This window comes from Hipposideros armiger, unplaced genomic scaffold (genome assembly GCF_001890085.2).
Source record: "Hipposideros armiger isolate ML-2016 unplaced genomic scaffold, ASM189008v1 scaffold_60, whole genome shotgun sequence".
NCBI lineage: Eukaryota > Metazoa > Chordata > Mammalia > Chiroptera > Hipposideridae > Hipposideros > Hipposideros armiger.
In genome coordinates, this window is record NW_017731410.1 from 3,189,494 (window position 1) to 3,202,474 (window position 12,981).

Below are 12,981 nucleotides of genomic sequence, written 5' to 3' on the forward strand. Positions count from 1 at the left end.
GGGGCATTCTGCAGGACGACTGGCCTGTTCTCCTCTAAAATCTCAGCGTCTCAAAAGTCAAATAAAGGCTAAGGAACTGTTTATTGTTAAAGATGATGAAAGAGACATGATAACAAAATGCAGTGCTGCCTGGACTGGATCCTGGGTCAAGCTATAAAAAATGCCACAAGCGGGCCATCCGAGTGGCGCGATGGTTAAGAGCTGGCTTGGGACGCCAGAGGGCCCCAGTTCAGATCCCACATATGAGGGCCAGTGACACTGCCCTCTACAGCTAAGATGCTGAACAACAGCTCAACCTGGAGCTGGGCTGCTGAGAGTCGCCTGCGACGGCGTAGGCTGCAGCCCCTGCTGCAGTGGGTTGCCATGGGCTACCGTGTGTAGCCAGCAGCCAGTGTGAGCGGCCAGCAGCCAGCGTGAGCGGCCGTCCAGAAGCCGGCGACTGATCTGCCTCGCCCGGGAAGAGTGCAATGATGGTGCCAACTTGGGCCAGTGAAGCAATGTCCTCCACAACTAGACTGAAGAGCAAAGGGACAGCAACTTGTCTGTTCCCCTTCCCCCAATTCCCCAGCGCTGTTCCCATCCTCCAATTCCCAAAAAAAAACTTTAAAAAAAAAAAAAAAAGCCACAAGCAACATTATTAGGATAACAGGTGAGGGCTGAACAGAGGCTGCATATTAGATAACAGTATTGTATAAGGTTAAATTTCCTGAATTTAACTATTGCACTGTGGTTATATAAAGAAAATCACTGTTCTGGAGAAAAAAACAAACACATCCTTAAGTATTTAGAAGTGAAGAGTCTTGACACCTGTCAATTAGCTGGCTAAGAAACATTTTAAATCTCTTTCTCCATCACCACCTCCATCTCTATATGGTGGGGAGTGTGATAAAGCAAACATGGTAAAATGTTAGTGACTGGTGAAGCTGAATACACAGTCTATATGAAAATTTCCTGTACTCGTCTTAAAACTCTTTGATATTATTTCAAAATAAAAAGCTTTAAAAATCATTGAATAGAGTCCCAGTATATAGCACTGTCATCTTGACCTTTGCTATATTCTGTTACAAGTCAGCTCAGGGTACTATGAACTGTCATGTAGTTGGTGCAATGCACACACCTGTTCTCTCTGCGAGAGTCAAAGACAAGGACTTTGGGGAGATGGGAAATCATTCATGCAATTTTTGATCTTTCTACTTATTTGACAACCACTTATTAGGGGCCAGCTATGTGCCAGCTCGTAGAGCCTGAAGTTTTTAGGCCCTGAATGATTCTAGAAAGAAAGAGGGGGAGGTAGAACGGCAGGCAGACCTACTGACTCCTGGGGTCATCTGGAGATCATGGGAAAAGATACCTTGTAAAAAGGCTGTGCTAATTCTTCCTACTCGGATAAAATCTGAGGTCGAATTGGCTTTCATACGCTCATAAATCAGGCTTATTTCTCTCCCTCACTTCTCATACATACTTCATCAACAAGTCCGGTCCATACAACCTCTGAAGTAGCTCTAGAATCTGCCCATTTCTCTCCCGTCCAGGCCACCATCACTTGGACAACATCAACATTCTCCCACTGGTCCCAGTATATTTATTCTTGCCCTCGCTCTATTCTCCATGCGGCAGCTACTATGATCGTTTATGAAAATGAAATCTAATCATATCTGTCTAACCCCCTTCAGTGAACTTCCCACTGCTCTTGGGTCCAAACCCTTATCATGGTCTACAGTGCCCTCCAGGATCTGCTCCGCCAACCCACCCCTGCAGCCTCACCTCCCATCACTCTCCCCCTCACCTCCCCGCCTTGAGTCAAGCTGACTCCTCACACCTCAAGGTACTCAACATACACTAATCCCTCTTCCCCAGCTCTTGGTTTAGCGAACTCACCAGCTTTCAGGTTTCAGCTCAAACACCCCTTTCTCAGGGTTGCCTGCTCTGATCTTAAGGATACGTTAGCAACTCATGTCAAGCTCTCACACCACACGTTTATGAATTTATCACACAGACTATAACAGTTTCTCCTCCTTCTCCTTCATCATCATCTGTCCATTTTTATCCCAGTATCCGCAGTGCTTAATAGAGAACATGGAATACACTGTACCCTCAATAACTGTTGAATGATGAACATTAAAGTTGCACATAAGAAAAAAAAGAAAAATGTAAAGACTAGTAGGAAGCTTGATCTATGTTTTCTCTGGGCCCCCCACACTTCAAGAAAATGGTTTCAAAATAAGAAAAACCCTTGACTTTTTCATTTCGCTTCAATGCCAGAAGTTAACCCAGTTCCCAGAAGTGGTTTTGATGTACAGGACCTCTTATTGGTACAAAAGAGCTTCTTTTTGTCTTAAATTCACTTTTCCTTGGCTTTTAAGAGTTTCTAACTACTTCTGGTAAACAATTCTGTGATCAACTAATCCATATTCTTCGCCAATTTTTTCAACTCTAATCATATTTCCTCTCAGTCTTTTCAAGCCTGAGGAGTCCTAATTATTTCTGTCTGCCTTCATAAAGCAACCCCTCCCACTCCATCATATTAGCTGCTCTGTTTTGCACTTACTTGAGTTCCATTATGCCTTCTCCTACAAGATGAACGACTACAACTATAAACAGCATTCTTTGCAAACACAGCGCATCCTGGATTTGTATGACGTCTGGCTGATATTATCTGACTTTGCAAACTTTTCCTTATTCATGAAAAAACAAGTTTCCTAGGCTTGATAAGAGTTCTTCTAAGAGACAGATGTATGTATGTTGTGTATGTATGCATGTATGTTCTGTATGCATGCATGTTGTGTATGCAAGCACATATGATATATGCATTGCCTCAGAGAGGACCACTGGCTGGCTACTATTGACTTAGGAGAGCTCTGCCAGGTTCAGCTATGGCAGGAACACCACTAGTCACACAGTGGTTTCTTGTTGGGCTGCTTTGATCTTTGTTGGAGCAGAAAGAGGCCCTATTCCTGCTCTGGTCACCTCCATTCTTGCTCAGCGTTTCTGTCAGAATTCCCCTGGACTATCTCCTGGAGGGAGACTGGCCCAACTAACCTGGCCCAAACTATCCAAAATCTTAAATACAAAATGAAACTGCAGGTGACTGATTACTATATGGCCCTGTTTAAATTATTCATATACCAGTATTACTCAGAATTTCATCTTCATGTTCTTTTTAAAATGCAGGGTATAAAAACTTTGCAGCCAACCCCATCAATATCTACATCACCTGTTCATTTATTGTAGGTCACCTACACCTAAGACACATCTGACATAAAAGGCATTTAGCAATGACATTCTACTCTTCTTTTATCTCCCCTCTCTATATTCTCCAACCCCATGGCTCCAATCCTGTAGATGTTAAAGATACGACAGGACATCTCCCCTCTCCCCCCAGGTTCTTTCCTGAATTTCAGGCTCTGTATTTCCAACTGTTCTGGAAGACCCAAACTCGATCTGAATAAAAAAGCCCTCCCCAAGCCACAGAATATGGAAATAAGGTATTTTGTAACACAAAAAGCATAAAGGTTAGATGACAATTATTACAAGGCAGAATCTTTTAAATAAATCACATAATCTTGGAATTATTTATTTGAAATAAACAAATCCTGTGGTTAAACAGAGACAGTGTCAGAATAAGACTTTTAAGAATATGCTATTTCAAATGGAGAAATAATGCTCATGTTTTTGGGGTTTTTTTAAAGTCAGTTTCTAAAAGCTGTACGGGGTTTTCACTTGTTTTTCGTTTTAAACTTTAATGAAGCTCCGGATCTCATAGTCGATTTACTTAAAATTACTCATTTTGGCCTCTAGACTATACTGTACCAAAGTTCATTGTGTCTGTCTCCTAAAGCAGCTCTTGCATTGTTAAGAGTAAGCTCCTTTCAATGTCGTACAATGCTGAACACAATGCCGTCGGCAGTCCTGACAGCAAGTGGCAAACTCAGGCTTCATTCCCAGGCCAGACACTAAGGCATTGTGTAACTCCGCTCAGGCCCTATAAACCTAGCCATGCGTCCGTCTCCCCGTGATTAACCGGTAACATTTGAACACTATCTGCCACGTCCTTTCTTCAGGAGGATGCTGTGAGGCATCAGTTCAATGCGTTATGCTACAAGAAAGGCACCACACAGACAAAGAACCGTTCATCACGATGCTCATTTTCCTAAGGTATCTTAGGTGATGGTGAGCTTCCTTGGCGGAGGGCACGGAAGCGCACCAGGCAGCCCGGACTGCGGCCCTTCCCTCTCATAGGCGAACAGCAGTCTCCGCATGCTCCACTCCATCCCAGTCCAACCCGAGACACTAAATAAAGACGCACAACCCTTGGCCTTCACTTGCAGCCGGGAATAGAGAACAGGGTGAGTCTGCATTGTAACTACTATACCCGGGGCGGGGGAGGAGGGTAGTGGCAGGGTGGGGAGCCAGCAGCCAAGGTCATGGTCTCCGTTGCCTAGACTGCTTCAGTTAACAGGTCTTTCCACACTGGGTTCGTTATGACTTGTTTCTTTTCAAAAGAACGCAGTGTCTCTGGCCTATTATGTCAGGACACTGGATGTTTTCCCCTAGCGTGCATCCACAAGCTTCTACCAACGTTGCCTGTGAGGAAACGCTGTGCCAAGGTCTTGAGAAAGGGCAAGGACCAGAATCACCAGTAATAACTCTGTGTCCTCGGCTTTGAACAAATCATAGAATCCCATAACCTTCGGTTGAAAAGTAAATGAGCCAAAAAGCATAAGAAAGAACCCTAGGATTATTTGCTTAAAGGAGGGTGAACACATATATTTTGGGGGGGGGGGGAGCAAATGATTAAATCGCAAGGATAAAAATGAGGGCTTGCAATTCAGCCTGGTGACCTAGCACCATGGCCAGATTGTCTTAAGATGGCCCCATTTCTGTTAGGGACAGTGCCAGACATTCAGTACATCTGACAGAGCACTGTACCTAGTAGTAGGGACTCAGTGAAGAATTGCTCACTAAATTGACCCTGTAAAGCTCTAATTAAGAATCTCAATTCCCTCTACGGCTCCACCTTAATGACACCAGCTGGCCTCCAAATCGTTCACTAGTCGCTCAAAGGGTGTGAGCACTTCACATTTCTGGGCCACCCTGGTCCTGTACTCTCAGAACGGAAGGCCCTTCCGTCTCTTTTCTACTTCACGAATTCCTAGTCCACATTCTGCTCAGGTGGCTGGCACCTCTCTGAGAAGTCTTCCCCAAGTCCCTCAGCGAGAACTCACCCTTTCTTCCACTCCTTGGTCCTTTGCACATACTTCTAGCATGGCGGTTAATACTATGCCACATGTACTTTTTTGTAACTGTAAAAAATGATTAGCCAATAGAATTATGCACACTGACCCAAAGACATATTCACCCTTGGTCCTGATTGATATTGGTTCAGAAGGTTTAATGTTACGGCTACTAAGGGTGGCCAGGCAGCCAAGCAGGGACAGAGTTGCCCTACAGCTTCACACTTCTAACAGTCTTGCTCAAAACCCTCCCTCTCTGGCACTGGCTCCTGCATTGCCAGGATTTCCTGCCATCCCATGTCGCTAAATCCCCAGCCTTTGGGGACATGGTATTTGTTTCAACTGGTGCTCTGTTTTTCATTATGCATACATGATTTTATTCTGAGCATAATTTCAATCTGATTGAAGCTCTTAATAGTTGCTGGGAATTTTTCTTCAGTCAGCTTCGGGGCTTCCCCGAAGGACCTGCCCAAGCCCCATACTCTCTCCTCCTTATTTAAATACAGGTCTCACCACACAAAACCCAGAGGTTTCCTATGGCAGGTATCCAGGTCTTTCTGTGGAGCCCTAGGCTGGGGCCTGGCAGAGTGCTCCATAAATACATGTCAGGTTAAAGCAACATCAATTCGTCGGTACTGAAAAGCAAGAGAAATAACTTGAAGTGGACATATTTCATAGGTAGCTTGATTTCAAAACCAAAACTAGGTACCTACACATTCTGACCCTCACCAACTCTCATAATGGAAAAAAAGAAGTTTTTAAAAGGAAGTCAATTTCTAGAAGTGTTTTCTAACACTATGTTCAACATCAAATATTAAGTGTGCAAATATCTAAATTTAGCCAATTTAAAATATTTTCTGAATCTATAATAGCCAAATGCATGTCTGCCTTTTGAAAATACAACCAAAATGTGTTACACGACTTGTAAGAACTGCTTAAGTTTTGTAAGATACACGAGGAAGCATGGATGTCCTAATAACTTAAAGTCAAAGGTAGCTAATATTAGTAAGCACCACCCTAAGTGGTTTGCATGTCTTAATTCACTTATTACTTTGAACAACCCAATGAGAAAAGCGCTCCATGCTTCTGATTTTAAAATGAGGAAACTGAGGCCCAAAGAAGTTAAATACCTTGCTGAAGAGGAGCCAGGATTTGAACACTGGCAGTCTGGCTTCAGGGCCATTTTCTGCGTCAAAGGATGCTAAGCCTCTATGTAACACCTGAGAGTGTGTCATGTAGAAGGCACCTTTGAGGCATTCTGCATTAGGGCGACATACAGATATGAAAATGCACCAGAGAGCTAGTGAGGGACAAAGCTGGGGCTCCAACCAGGGCTGTTGGGCTCCAGAGTTCTTACTTGTGTCCTCTTGGCCTTGGTATGGCCATGGCTGGAGTCAGGGGTCAGAGCATCAGCAACAGGGTGTTTTGTTGTTTTGAGGGAGTGAGAGAGCATTAAGTAAGTCTGCCTATGTGACTGAACAGACAGGTACCAGGTAGAGGATGGGGAAGATACGGGTCCCGGGGCCGCTTGCTTACCTGCACCGTCAGGTTTATGGGTAAAGAATTTCTCATTGCAGGCAGACTGCCCACATCTTTCTCCTAATAGAGTTAGGGGACAAAGGTTCCCGCGGGGCTGAATTAGGGAGTAAGGAAGGGGGAGAGGAGGATGGCTGGGAGAGAAGACGAGGGGGTACCGAAGTGCAGTTGGCTTCTCTTTCCTGCTGCTTGTTTCTATCATTTAACGCCCCCCTTTTTTTGTCCTCTTCAAGGACAAAAATGAAGGGAAGCCCATGCTGGCTGCAGATACAGTATTTCTGATTCCAAGCATGTTCATAAGTGGAAAAAAAGTCTCTCCAGGAACAAGTACTTGAATTTCCCCCCTTTAAATATATGTGTATGCAAATTATATCTCAATAAAGTAAATAAATAAATAAATAAGCAAGTTCTAAACAAAATAAAATGTGTTAGAAGAAGAGTATTTAAGAAAATATATAAATAAACTGGGCCATATAGAAATATATGTGAAAGAGATGATCTATAACGACATGCAATCTCAGCTAATCCTTCCTTTCCACTTGCAAGGAAAACGAGCTTCAAATATGCCCCAATGTCACGGAGTAAATAGTGGGTCTTGCAAACAAGTGAAAAGAATATCAGTTCAAAGTGACACCAACTGCAACAGAAATAATAAGCAGGGCAATGGGGTGCTGTAAAAAGGCCCTGGTCACCAGAAGACCCCAGCAATGGACTCCTCCCCACCTTACAAGAGCAATCCACTTTTTGAGGTGAAAAATCCTGTGGCCCTTTAAGACCCTAGTGGGAAAAACAATCAATTGTTTTTATAGGGGATGGGTCAAACCTTTCGGCCATGCAGGCTGTTCCATGCTCACAGATGAAGGCTTTGGCCCCGAATTGTCCCAGGGCTGAGGCTTCTGGCCAATACATCACACTGCCTCGGGACACTAAGTCTGTCTTTGCCTTACCCTTTGTATTTCTCAATCCACATTCCTTTTTGGGGTGAAATACTCCATTATTTCTGCTTTGTTCTGGGCTGTCTCCTGTCTCTGTCCCTATTAACTCGTGGCAACAAAAGAAACAAACAGAAGCAGGGGATTTCATGCTTAGCAGCTACAGACATTGGCCTCACGGCTTTGCAGAGGGGCAGACATCTGAGACTTTGAATGGAAGAGAGTGCCGCTGTGCTGAACCAGACCAGGGGCCCACGTGGCTCCCAGTCTGCGCATCAGTCATCCTTGATCAGTGGCATTCACGAGTTCTGGTTCGCATATTTCAAGATGAACCAAAAGTGGGATTTTAAAAGTTAGGGCATGTATCTGATCATTAGATTTAAAGAGACTCTAATCCAAGAGTTCTCATATATTCCTTGCTATCCAAAATTTCAGGTCTTGTCATACTGGAAATAGATCAGAGGGATGGGATTTTTTTTTTTTTAACTAAGAAACTCAAAAAGGAAGCTAAGTAGAAAATAAATCTTTCTCATTTTAAAGATATGATTCTTCTCTTATAATGGCTAGCTGGAATATCTAATATTTAACTTTCAATTTTTATAACAGAATTATCCAATAAAACAAGCAGTAAATTCCCCAAGCATAACTGTCTGTAATGAGAACCATACTTTATATGCATATTTATAAATAGACCCAAATCAGGGTTTTACCTGGGTCAGTTTCAGACCATGTACCATTCTTTTCTAATGAGCAAAGAAATACAAATTTAGCTGAAAGCGAAAAAGACATTAATACATTTTTAATAAATCTTTTATGACCACTGTCTGAACAGAATGTTTCTAAGCAGAAAGTAGGGCATATAATACATAAACACTTTTAATATTTCTTAACAAGGGCATTTTTGTACATTTTGTACACTTGCAAGTTCTGAGTCAGGAAATGAAAACATTTTAAAAGAGCTAGGGTCCCCAGGTAGACCTTCAAGTGGGTTTAAATATCATCTAAAAGTCCCCAGGAAAGAGCCCAAGAAAGCAGATTGTCTCTGCTCCTTGTGTTTTTGGAGCTGGAAATGGGGAGTCTTGTAACAGGCGAGAGTTAAACAAAGAAGTAAAACTACAACTCTTTTTCCTGTAGTCCTATCCCATATTTTCAGAAACAACAGAGCATTCTCTCCTTTAACAATCTTTAGGCTCCAAAAAAATGGTGCTCAGTCCCACATATCCTATAAGTCTCCAATTCCTGTGAATCTGTCCAACTCGGTCTCTACTATCTATCTCCTTTTTCCTCTCCAGCCCAAAGCCTTTGTTCAGATCATCACCAATCACCACTGTCTCCTGGATAACACACTGTCTATTCTCCGAACAGGTGTCCTTAACTCGGGTCTTACCCAACTCCAATTTAGTCTCCAAAATGCTAACAATGATCTTTCTAAAGCACATCAAATCATTCCCATAATTTAAGCTCTCTCCATAGCCACCCAGAACTGTCAGGATAAAATTCAAACTCCTTATCTAAGCAGATAAGGCTCTTTATGATCTAGCCTTTGCCTTCATCTCTGGCCTCCAATGGTTGTTGCAGGGATTACATGAGATAATGTTTGTGAAGCACCTAAAGCAGGATTTTGCACATAAAACTTAACTGGTAATAGTTGTTATTATTATTTCCCCACCATATACATGGCCCACGTGGCAATCATATGGACCTATCTGTGCACAATTTCTGATTCAGTCTCTTTCATGCTTCATATCATCAAAGGGGCCAGCCCTCTGCCTACACATCATTCTCCCCATCTCCCTCTGGCTGACTTCTAGCAACTTCTTCAAAACTCAACTCAATGATCATTTCTTCCAGGAAGACTTCCGTGACCCTCAGTCTGACTTAGTTGACCTTCTTCATTCAAACTTCCTTAGTACCTTTTCTGTTCCACTGTCATAACACGCATATTCTGTCAAGTTGATTTACAGTCCATCTTCATCCCAGTGGACTTGGAGCACTTGTATGCAGGCTCCATTCTCATTCAACTTTGGAACCTGAGTATCTGATACAGCATCCATCACGTGTGGGATGAGCTGCCCAGGGATTAAGTACATGGCTCTGATTAAGTGCATGATCAAACTGGCCTGAAATGGCACTCTACTGCTATCTGGAGCAGTTACTTCACCAATGTTTCATAATTTAGAAAACAAGGATTATCTCATAGAAGTGTTAGGGGTAGTAAATGAGAATCTGTATACCAAATGCTCAGAATAGCGCTCAGTAATCAATAGATAATACCATCATGATTGTTACTATTACATTTTTCACTTAAAACAGTGCTTTCCTAAAGAAAACTGATTTTTGTGACCACCAATCAGGATTCTTCTCACATTGGACAATAAAAGATAGTTCAGAGTTTGGATTTATTTTATTGTCCATTTGGTCAAAGATCTGATAAGACACCAAATACCAATGGTGGCTAATAACATATAGATAGTCTTTGTGGTTGTCATAGTAAGAACTATTAAAAGGGATCATAATATGATCTATAGTGGGAGCATCATTGGATTTCTCTCTTCTCCTGAGAGGAGAAACTGCCTTTAAACATTACTGGTCTATCTGAACAGTTAAATCAATTCTCTTTGATTAAGAATCTCCTGCTGTGTCTATGCAGACTTAGACAAAAGCATAAGGCGAGGGGTGGGGGGGGGGATGCCAGTATGTCTGTAATCCCTGTGCATCCTCAAATCATGTTGCTTTAACTGCTGACAAAGACAAATGTTTACTATGGCCTAGCACTGAAGAGCCAATACAGTGAGCTAGATGTTATCGCACCTCACACATCAACACATGTGTCAGACAGACTCTGATTGCAAAGTCTGTTATTGGTGATGGGAGAGGCAGGGAGGGCACAGCTGGATATCTCAGATCCACAGCTGAGCTGGCAGCAGTGGTAGTTCAGGCCATCTTCTCACTTTAAGAGCTGAAATTAATCTGCGAGAGTTATTTAAAGGTTTTATTAAAGAAGCACTTTCTAACTACTGTCAAACTTCACAACAAAGGCCAAACGCACAGATTAAGGCAGGTCTACTTGGGGTTATCTATGAGATATCAACTGATTGCTCTCAACACCCATCACTAATCAAAAATAAAATACCAACAAAAATAATCTTCTATTCCCTCCAAAGCTTAAAAGGAGCATGTGGATTTAATTTACATTATAAATGCTTTTACTGTTGGCTCTATTTTATTCCCTGAAATTAATACAGGCAAAAATGTCTTAAATTTTGTTACTGTATGTATTATACAGATGGTACAGCTATCATGTAACAGGTTGGTGAAGATATTAGAGGAACCCCATGGGCCTGACATATTTAACTGGGGTCTTACCAGAATGGAGTCTGAACATCATCAATTTAGACATTTTTTTTGGGGGGTCAAATAAGGCACCCAACTCCTTACCAAAGGAGTTCCCCAACAAACCAGGAAAATATGATACTTGAACATCAAAGTGTTTTTTTTTTAAAAAAGGGTGTCCTCCTTTTTCTTTTGTACCAGACTGGGTTCAGGTTGCAAGCACCAGAATAAGTGATTTACTGGAAGGATATTGATGATTCACTGGACGGATGAGAAAGTGAAAGAATTTCAAGAACCAAGGCAGCCCACGATAACACCACAGCAACCATTAGTTCAGGAGTTCCCACTTATACTGACTACGGGCACCCTGCACCAGACTCCACTGCAGCACGAGAATGACATTTGACTGGCCAGCCTGGTGCCACTGACCACGGAGCTGAAGCAGCCAGCTGCTCACACCTTGGTTTCAGGCTGGGGCCCTGACTGCCCACTACCTTAAGCAATCAAAGGAGAGCACCCTCACTCCAAGCTCTGTGGGATTTGCCTCCAAATAGAGTACAGACGGCCCTCGGAATCCATGGGTGCTGAATCCACAGATTCGACCAACCAAACATCAGAAATGTGTTTTTAAAAAAATGTTATGTTGTCCCTTACGTGTACTATGTAGTTTTGCCTATGATGGTTGTGTCTGTACGGAACATGTAGACTTTTTTCTTATCATTATTCCCTAAACATTACAGTACCACTATTTATATAGCATTTACATTGTATTAAGTATTTTAAGTAATCGAGAGATGATTTAAGGTCTACAGAAGGATATACACAAATTATATGCAAATTATATGCCATTTTATATAAGGAACTTGAGTATCCTTTTTGGTATCTGCAGGAATCCTGTATTCATCTACAGGGGAGCCAAAAACAATATTAACTATATGTTTTGTCCTTTGCTCCAACAGACAGTAGACTTTCTCTATTATTACAATTCAAAAACATAAAAGAGTCAATAATATTTGTTGAACTTTCAATTCTATGGGTCTATTCTGACATAAGCTGTCAGAGCCTTGGGGATGACCAAGAAGCGTCAGGCTGAAACAAGGTGAGGGCAGGATGAGATTAAGTAGAGAATTTAGCCTGGATTTTCCTGAGCAAACACGTTTTGCCCTCTCCGTGCCCCACTTGTGCACTATTTAATATTCTGCTCTCCTATACTACACATGTTCTCTTCTTTTTTTCCATACTTCTACGGATAAATGATTACATGTAAGAAGACGGGGGCTGCCTGTGTCTGTACAGGAGGCTCTAATGCCTGACAGCTCTTCCGACCATACTTGCATATTCTATTCTCGCTTTCCTTTCACCTTTAATATCTTGTAGAAGGAAAATGGGATAGGACATACTTGGAGGAGTGTAGTACCTAGCTTTTGTTAATTAAAAACAAAAACTCAATCGTGTAGTCTACGTAATTGCCATAGAAACACAAACTCCCTAAGGATGTGTGACTGGGTCTTTTTTTTTTCTTTTTTTAAATAAGACCACTTGGTTTTCAACAAGTTTAAGTAACATACAACCTTCCAAGTTTCCCTTTCCTAATTTGCAAATCACATCAAAATTGTGAAGCAACTGTTACAACAATAAAAACTACTCATTTGGAACATGCAAAAAAAAAAAAAGAGCAATCATATTTATGGTTAGCAAAATATAAAAAATTAAAAAACTATGGTCTTTGGTTGACACATTCAGCTTTCCCAAAATAACATCTGAAGGCTTGCAGTAAGCTAACATGTTAAAAAACAGTAGAGAGAATGAAGTTGGAAGGGTGAGGATTAGATAAAGGCACATATTTTAAAAAAGGACATTATGCTTCATTTATTTGGGGAATCTGTGGAAATTATTCCTTGTACAGAATGCCATAAATGACTACCTGCGTCTATAGCTAGCTCCCT

The 12,981-nt window shown here is 41.9% G+C and overlaps 1 protein-coding gene across 8 annotated transcripts in view; it reads right to left on the reverse strand.

The window, feature by feature from the left end:
• The window catches only part of ARL15 (ARF like GTPase 15), a 397,343-nt gene that overhangs the window by 247,714 nt on the left and 136,648 nt on the right, over positions 1 to 12,981 (reverse strand). The window lies entirely within an intron of this gene.